At 35.7% G+C, this 8,942-nt stretch overlaps 1 long non-coding RNA gene across 1 annotated transcript; it reads left to right on the forward strand.

Moving 5' to 3' along the window:
- The first annotated feature begins 407 nt into the window (after positions 1-407).
- LOC104609263 (uncharacterized) lies at positions 408-3,948 on the forward strand. The gene is made up of 3 exons (XR_737236.2): positions 408-1,214; positions 3,328-3,471; positions 3,563-3,948. It is a non-coding gene; the product is annotated as an uncharacterized LOC104609263 (long non-coding RNA).
- The last annotated feature ends 4,994 nt before the right edge of the window (positions 3,949-8,942 follow it).

Here is an 8,942-nt window from a genome sequence, read left to right on the forward strand (position 1 = left end):
GCCTCCAGTCACCCACCTTCTCTTTGTGGATAACTGCCTCATTCCCAGTAGAACCACTCCAGAATCTCTCCTCAACATAAAAAGCACCCTCATCACCTTTGAAAGAATGTCAAGACAGCTCGGAGCAAGGCTGACAGTAGGGAAAAACGAGACAGTAGCTCACAGAGAAGTTGTGGACAAGGTAAACAAGAGATTGGCAATCTGGCAAGCCAAACTTCTATCCCAACACTACAAGCAAATTGGGCAATGCCGGCGGTATTTGAAATCGCCGGTTCAGGTGTGCGTAAGGTGGCAGTCTTTCAGGACCCACCGATAAGAGTTTGAAATAAAGAAGTTTTTGGGGGTAAATCGGGTCTAACCGGTTAATTGGAATTCCGGTTTAATTATTTAAGAAACATATTGGAGAATTTTTTTTTTTTTTACTGTTTCACTCTTTCTCCATTTCGAAGAGATTTGCCGGCTGCCGCCCCAACTTGCAGCTGATGCATATTGCCATTGTCGGATCCACTAGAGGTGCTCTCTCTCTCTCTCTCTCTCTCAAGTTGCAGCCCTAGTCATCGTTTGTGCAACTCCAGCCCTAAATTTGAACCCCGTTAATCCCTAACATGTAACGATGTCGCAAGGGGCAAGGTTTCCAGCAATTAGATCGTGCAAATATGTGCTTGGAGTTGCTTAGATTGGTTTCTCTTCTTCAGGCTTGTTATTGTCTTCTCATTATTTTTCACCAAATTTTGATTTATCTTTGAGATTAGGTGATGATGGGAAGCGGAGAAGAGGTAGGTGACAAAAGCCCTAAAACCACAACCAGCATCATTAATGTGCTCCTCTTAAACCACTCGTACTATGAATTTCCTGTAGACACATACTTGCAAATCCAAAGAATCTGCCTTTATGGCTACAGCTAGTTGCTTAATTGAAGAGCTTATGGTGCACTAAGTCTTTGGACCCAACTTTGCCTGCAAATGAATGACTGAGGACATCAACAAACATTCAGAAGAAGATCGATGAGATGGTCGTTGTTGTACCTTCGTGGGTAATTTGCTTTGATGGTAGCCATCTCTGTCAATCCTCTCGATGTTCCTATTGTCGGTGATGGCGCAATAGCGTGTGGGGTAGCATTGGATGCCATGTTATGGGGACTTCGCATTGGGCTCATCGAGATAGAGGATTTCTTGTCCCAGACTTCTCCAAAATCCACCAAGTAATTCATGGTGGTATGTGTTGGGTCCATATTACTTCTTTATGCATTTTATGGTTCAATTGTTTCTTTTTTTTTTTTTTATTTCACCTTTCTTTGAGTGAGTTGTAATAACATCTATTAATCGCTGATCGAGATTTTGATTCTAAATGATAAATGGTAGCCAATAGCTAGCAGCCAAAACTTTAACCTGCAATGGCTGAGTTTTTAGTTTTATTATTTAAATATTTAGTTTTCTAGCATTGGATTTATGTTCCATTTTCCTTCATCACCTCCCCCAAATCCACTACCTATAGATTTGCTCCAAACACCAGCACCTGTACTGTTAATTTGCCCTGGTCCCCTCTAAATTCTCCACCTATTTAGCAGTGATTTCTTGAATTGGACATGCTATCCTGTTTTCATTCATCTTTTTTTCCTCCCTTTTGGTTAAAATCTTTTTATTATAAGTTTGATGTTAGTTATTTTGGGACCTTACCTTATAATGGGGTAGCTAACCTAGTGTTAGACCCAAGCTTCTATCCATTTGAAGGTAAAGTGTTTTCAAGGTTATCAAAGAAGGCATTGAGTGGAGAGATGTACTTCACCAAGATTGCAATTTATTAATGGACTTTAGTGTGTTCAATGCAATACCTAGCCAAAATTTAAAGTATTCCCAATTGGCAGCTACAGGAAAGTCCACTAAACTGAATTTGATTTATATTGATGAAGCTTTCTTTTAGTATTACTTTGTTTTGTGATAGTTACTTATATAATTATTAATCATTTGATTGAGTTGTTAATTATCTTACATTGTTTGATAAGTGTGTGCTAATTCATGATTTATAGGTATCTAAATGTTAGGTTGTTTGGTTATTGGTAGCTAACTATGACTGTTTTGTTTTCCTAGTTATTAGTTAAAATTTCTCTCACATTTAATTTCAGCCTTAGAGAGTATTTTTTTAAGGTTGTATCTTAGTTTGTTCTTTAAGTTGTTCAGTTGAGGTTTTCATATTTGCTTTCTTAGTTGATATGTGTTTGTAGTATAACTGTCATTCTCTTAGTTTTGATGTCAATCTCTTTTTCTGTCGTTATCTTCTTCACTAGAGTTATTGTTATTCTTTGTTAAGTTCATCTTCATTTATTATTATGGACAATCCAAGTTTGAGTATAAGCAGTCTTGGCATACAACATAGACCATCTCTTTCGTTCTTTCACTCAGACTCAAAGATAAACTTGTTTGATTAGTTGTCATGTTTGAATGGGGGAGGGGTAATGTATTCTAAACTCCATGTATAATTTACCAATAGAAACCCATTGAGTTGTAAAGTACTCTGTTTTGGGTTAAACTTTACATTTGCCACATGATAGGTTTGCTCCTTCTCCTGGGAAATATAATATGCTTGATTGGGCTAAGGTAGTGGTTTTGAGCCATGATTTCAAAAAACTGCCAGCATGCGTATCCTTAAGTTGGTGATATTGTCAAAAATGCTTGCTGAAGCCCCAAAAAAGGAAAGATAAAATGGAGGTAACAGTTGATTAGAGCAGCAGTTTTGAACTAGACACAATATTTGACATGGTTTAGATTTCAATTAACAAGCAAAGAGGGTCTTGCTGGTCAGACAAAAATTTCAGATATAAAGTGAACCCATCAGAGATGTAACCTTTTTTGTTTTTTTGGTAGAAATTAGAGGTGTAAACAAGCACATTGAGAGGGAGATAAGCACTTATCTGAGTAGTTTGGACATAAATGGCAATATTTTAGACTAAACACCATTCTCTCTCTTTTCTGTCAATTGCCTTTATATTTATGTGCATCTAGCCATCTGGAATGTAGATCAGGAAATGAATGGTTTTGTGCAAGTTAGTTAACTTATTATTATGATATTTACATCTTGATGATGCATTTGCTATTTATTTTGGTTTGCTGGTGTACATGCTTGTTATACAAGGGTATTCCCTTCTAATGAAGTGGATAACCCCAAGATTGTTGCATGGTTAGAAGGTGGAAGGTATTTTATGAGATCTATATTTACCTTCTTACATAGTTTTTTTTTTTTTCCAATCTATCTGCTAGAAGGTAAGGTTTGAGCTTAAGGTTTGAAAGTGGAGTTTATGTTTGGCTCAGTTAGTTTTTTGTTGCTTTGCAGGTGTGGGTTATGGGTTCTATTAAAATCCCTATCTATTAGGCTAGAAAATGGAGAAAGCCACATAGAGTTTACAACAATTTTTTGATTTCACTCAACTTTTTCATATGCCAAGAGTGCCACAGACATTTCTAAGACATATTCAATGTGAGGGCACCTAAGTTGCTTCTAATTGGTTATCTTCACATTCTGTAGATTCTCTTAATACCTTCTCACTAGGATTTTATTTTCTTTGTAGTGTTCCTTATCCTTTCAACAAGACATATGGGATACACACAACAAAGTAAATGAAAGGCTAAAAGAAGAGGAGTCTTTGGGGACTGGTGACCCAAAATTCCTGAAGATGCTATGGCCACCAAAGCAGCTCTGCCTATCTTGTTACCGTTCCCTACAAGAGAAGTGAGGGCACCAGTTAAGTTGAATGAGATTTGATGAGGCGCTCAAGCTCTTTACTATCTTGTATTCCTCTTTATAGCATGTGCTCTTCAACAAAATTATAGTCAATCCTAATTTAGTTGGATCTTACTAAACCTAGTACATTTTATATGAGTTGTCCATACATGTAAGCTATTTCCTCTGATGTTTGCTCTAATGATATAATTGGTGATTAAGGTGTTTGTTTTATGAGAAGGAAAAAGTCGAGACTATGGAAAAAGTGTGTGAAATAGTATAGAAACAATTGGCATTATCAACTGACTCATCAATCACTGGCGAATCAATGTCCTCTAATCTTAGAGCTGATTCTCTTGGCACAATAGCCAACTTTGCATGAGCTTTCTAGATTATTTCCTTAATCTTTCTTTCCCCGTTTTTCTACCATAGAGCTATCGATGTTTACCATTGTGGCTGTCCATTTAGTTTCCCTAGCTATCCACAGTCCATTTTACATTCACTATTTCGATGGTTTGAAACATTGAGTTAAATATTGGAGGATAAATTTGTTGATGTCAAAATCAATTTTATGAGAATATTAAAAAAGACAATTTTAAGGTGCCATTGGTTATGATAGCAAAGGGACTTTAAATGGGTAACTCTGCATTTGGCATTAAAAAAAGTGTCTTTAAATAAACATGACTTGTGTCGGCGCTCATCACCACTAGTAATAGTGTAAAATATATATATATTTTTTAAAATAGTTAACCTATGTCAGCGGTCGTTACTGCCGCCATAGTGAAACTTTTTAAAATAACATGGGTCTGTGCCGGCGGTTGTGAGAAGCTGGCAGATCATTCCATTGTTTTTCTTCACACTATCCCGGCGGTATTAACTACCCGCTTTGAGCATGTAAGACGGCAGTTTTTAAAAGCCGCCACTTTTTGTCCCTCATCAAGCTGGCATTTTACTTAAAACCGTCGGCATATAGATGGTTTGATTGGGACACTATGCTGGCGGTATTTCATCCCTAAGCCGGCAGCCATGAGCTAGGCCGACAGAGCCAAAGTAGGCGACCGCTAAATTGCCGGCTGAGGTTTAAGGCGGCAGTTTAAAGGGGTAAGCCGGCGGTTTTGCAACTGCTGGCATAGTCCATTTTTCTTGTAGTGCAAGCTGGCCGGTTAACTCTTCTCAAGGTAGTAGCACAGAGTATTCCCATGTACACAATGTTGAATACCCTACTTCCATCAGTAGTCTGCAAGGAATTCGACAGAATCCAAAGGAATTTATGGTGGAATGGAAGCAAAGACAACAAAGGTGGACACAACATTAGATGGAAACAAATCTGTCGCAGCAAGAAAGATGGTGGACTTGGCCTGAAACTCATGGAACCTTTTAATAAAGCTCTCTTCTCCAAACAGGTATGGAAACTAATAAATAGTACTGATGCCCTATGGGCCCTCCAACTCAAAGGTAAATACTAGAAGAAGAATAGCATATTTGAATGCAAGGGTAGACAGTCAGACTCATGGTGGTGGAAATGCTCCCTAAAACTAACAGCAGAACTCAAACTGCATGCTTGCTGGAAAGTAGGGACAAATGACACAATAGATGCTCTGAAGGATTCTTGGATCCCAGGAATATCAGATAATAAGCCGAGACCCAAGGAAGGAATCATTCCCCACAACACCATGAAAGTTAAAGACTTTTTAACAGAAGGTATAGGCTGGAACAACGATAAATTACTAGAGTGGTTTGAACCAGAGATAGTAGAAGCCATTCAAAGTATTCACATCAACAGCCCAGCCTCTGTGGACCGGCTTCTTTGGCTGATCTCGAGCAATGGGGACTTCATAGTAAAATCAGCCTATTTGGCCTTCTTACAAGATGGTGTGCAGGCTGATGCAACTGTAATCAAATGGACAAAGATTTGGTCAAACAAGGCTCCTTTTTGGTGTCCATTATTCATATGGAAATTCCTACATAATGCAGTCAAAACCAAATCAAACACATGGAGTGCCATTAGAAACAATGAAGTAAATTGTTCCTTCTGTGGAGATGAAGTTGAAACTCAAGCCCATCTCTTTCTACAATGCCCGTTCACAAGAGAAGTTTGGTTACAAGCCTATGTTGGCTTCAACCCTGAAGCCTTCCTAATGTCAGGCTCCAGGGATGTCCTAACCTGGTGGTGCACCTACAATGGAATGGTAGTAACAAAAGAAGACCGAAAGGTTTTTCTGGCACACATTATCTCCATCTTCCGTGCTATCTGGGATACCAGAAATGCTACAATCTTCAACAGTGAAAACCCAGTTCCATCGGTTGTTCTCAGAAGAGCCAACTCATACTGCAAGTTGCAGCTTCCGAGCCCAAACAACCAGCAAGCCGCAACCCATGAGCCTCCCCTGGATCTCCCTAATCTGGTCAATGCGCATGAAGATATTATATTGGTAGATGGACCCTGGGACCCGTGCACCATGGATGCCCCTACAGGGCTAGTTTCTATTTCTTACACTCTTAATCGCTCTTTTGTAGAAGGACAACCATGCTTGGCCTCTTCCCCAACAGTAGCAAAGATGTGGGCGATTGCTAGAGGCCTCAAATACCTGTTGAAACATGACATGACAAAAGCAACTCTCTTTTTAGATGCCAAAGCTTCTCATTTGTCATTAAAAGGAACCGAAGGAAACATTAGAGGGGATATCCAAGCTATCCATGCACACATATCCTTTTTTGTTACTATAAAACTGGTATATGTTAATAGGTCTGCAGTCACTAAGACCCATGATATAGCTAAACTAGCAAGAGTGCGCAAATCTTATGTTTTTGCTTCCTATCCCCTCAAGCTGCCAATATTTTTTTAAGGGATCATTATGTATCCTTAGTGTTTTTCTCGGTTCCTTTTAACATAAATACTTTTACCAAAAACAAAAAAAAAAAAGATACCCAACTTGCAACACCTATAAGGCCTATATGTAGCTCATTTGACTATAAAACAATATATATTCTTGGGATAACTACACTGTTGCACTCCACCTACAACAATTCAAAACCCCTATATTTGTTGGGGTGGAATGAACAATAAAACCTCTATATTCTTCTTGTAATGGGTAGAATATATTCTTCTTGTACTGGGTGGGAAGAATGAATATCGTGTGCACGTATTTGTTTTTCTTTCCCATGAGTTTGCACGTTTTTCATGTCCTAAATAAAAGAACAAAAAAAAAGCCTATTTGGATTATTGTCTGTTTGATTTTTTATTTAGCTATATTTGATTTGAAAGAAAAGGTAAGGAAAAGCCTGTTTGGACTACTATTGTCTGTTTCATCGACGCCCCATAATGCTTCACAGCACATCCAACCGTGTATTGAGAACATCTCTAAGAAATGTTTGCAATGCATACTGAAATGTGTATGTACGGCGCTGATGTGATCTCAGTTCAACTCTTCTTTTTGCCGTGGAAAATTTTCCGAAACTTGGGTTCCCTGCCTTATGGTAACATCTTGGAAGTGGAACAGTGGACCTCTATCTATGTATACAGGCTACAGGTTTGGGGCCTAATATGTTCCAGTTCCGCTGTCAAGAATGGGGTACTACACAGTCTACAGTCTACAGATGGCAAGTTATGTGGGTCACCGCAGAGTGCTGACTCACGTTTGGTCCTGTACCCTATAAAGATGACGTCATTTACCTTCTCTCCGTTACTTTTCTTCTCTAACCTTAAACTTAAGTATCTATTCCTTAATGTTAAATCTTAATCCCTTAAACCCTAAAATCTAAACTTTAAATTTCAAATTCTTAAATCTTAAACCCTAAAGTCTAAACTTTAAGCCCTTGTTTGATTCACAAGAATAGGGATCTGAAATTGGAATCGGAATATTCTAACTGTTTGATTTGATGGAATTGAAACCCTATTTCCATTCCTGGTGGATTCCCTCCCCCTTTCTTGAGAATGAAATCATATTCCTATTGATTCCAATTTTCATTCTCATTCTTCTTTGAACCAGACAACAGGAATAGATCATTCCGGTTCCAATTCCAATTCTGAAAGATTTCAATTCCAATTCCAATTCAGTCCTGACTACAAAACCAAATAGACCCTAAATTCTTATCTGAAATCCTAAAATTAATGTGTAAAATAATAATAGAAAGTAGAAAGAGCCAAATATTTTCCTTGTGTGAATTGCTAAGGTATCTCCTCTAAGCCATTAGGAACATATTATGTTACCCCACTCCCCAATCAATTCCTAAAATCTCTCCCTCCATCTATATCCACTCTCTATCATTTAAAATATTTATATTAATTAATAAATAGTTAAATACAGTTAATATTTAATCCAATCCATATTCAATGAGTATTAAATAGTGTTATTAGCAAAAGTTAATAAATTACCAAAACTTAAATATTTATATTAATACGGTTAGTAAATTACTAAAAATAAATAAATAATATTATTAATTCATCATGACTTTTTAAAGTATTTTTGGTAAATAGTGTTATACTCATGTTAATTAACAACATTTTATAAAAATTGAAAATTCTTTAACTAGTTCTATAAAATTGAGAATTATATTTAACAATTATGAAAAAGTGTAAAATTTTAGTTATTGCTATTATTATAGTTAATAATCGAATGCATATGAGGGAATAAAATATTATAATGTTGGAAAATAAAATTATTAATTAATTTATATTGGAAAATAAAGGATAAATTAATGTAATTTTGTTAGCAAACTACCTAATAAAAATAAATATTTAATAATTTAAAATATTTTTTATTAAATCTCCATAATTATACAAACGCAATAAATTTTTCAAAAATTTTCATAAAACTACGTTTTTGTAAAATAACATTTTGGAAATTAAAATATATAGAATTTTTGAAAGTTTATTTAAAATGTATTATATAATTAAATTTTAGGAAAATTTATTACATTAGATAGATTTTGGAAATCTATTGAAAAATTATATAATTTTCATTGTAAATTATTGTAAATTATTGTAAATTATTAAAGATAAATGAGTACAAAAAGGGGAAAACTATAATTTGAACCAATAATTACACAAATTATTAAGATAAATTATTATAATATTGGAAAAAGGAAATTATTGATTATTTTATATTAGAAAATATAAGTTAAATTAGTTTGACTCTGTAAGTGAACCATTTAAAAAGAAATTAAATTATTTAATAACAATTTTAATATAAATTTGAATAAGATTTCAAAATTATATAATTTTAATA

This window comes from Nelumbo nucifera, chromosome 6, assembly GCF_055504915.1.
Source record: "Nelumbo nucifera cultivar China Antique chromosome 6, China Antique-T2T, whole genome shotgun sequence".
NCBI lineage: Eukaryota > Viridiplantae > Streptophyta > Magnoliopsida > Proteales > Nelumbonaceae > Nelumbo > Nelumbo nucifera.